Raw genomic sequence first — 524 nt, 5'->3', positions numbered from 1 at the left:
TATATATATATATATATATATATATATATATATATATATCAGTCTGTTTATATATCTAACCTCTGTCTATCTATCCATCCATCTATCAGTCTACCTACCTACCAACTCACTTAACTATCTATCTATCTAGCTAGCTATCTATCCATCTATATATCTATCTACCTATCTACCTATCTACCTACCAACTCACCTATCTATCTATCTATCTATCTATCTATCTACCCCTCAGACTGCCTGTCTATTTTCGTGTCTTTCTCGTACAAATATATGTAAGTATGTAGGCTTACATCCTGTCATCAGAAAACCGTAACGTACTGTCTTTAAAATACACATATCAATACTTATTTTAAAATATAAATATGAATAACAAGACAGACGGATAGATAGATAGATAGATAGATAGATAGATAGATAGAAACAAAGAAACAAAGAAACAAAGAAAACACAATGGAAAGAGGAAAAGAGAGACAATGTTTTGCAATGTTTTAAGATTTAACTAACGTCATTACCATTTAAAATACAAT

This window comes from Octopus bimaculoides, chromosome 2, assembly GCF_001194135.2.
Source record: "Octopus bimaculoides isolate UCB-OBI-ISO-001 chromosome 2, ASM119413v2, whole genome shotgun sequence".
Taxonomy (NCBI): Eukaryota; Metazoa; Mollusca; class Cephalopoda; order Octopoda; family Octopodidae; genus Octopus; species Octopus bimaculoides.
The sequence above is the reverse complement of the archived record's forward strand: the minus strand, read 5'-3'. Positions refer to the sequence as shown.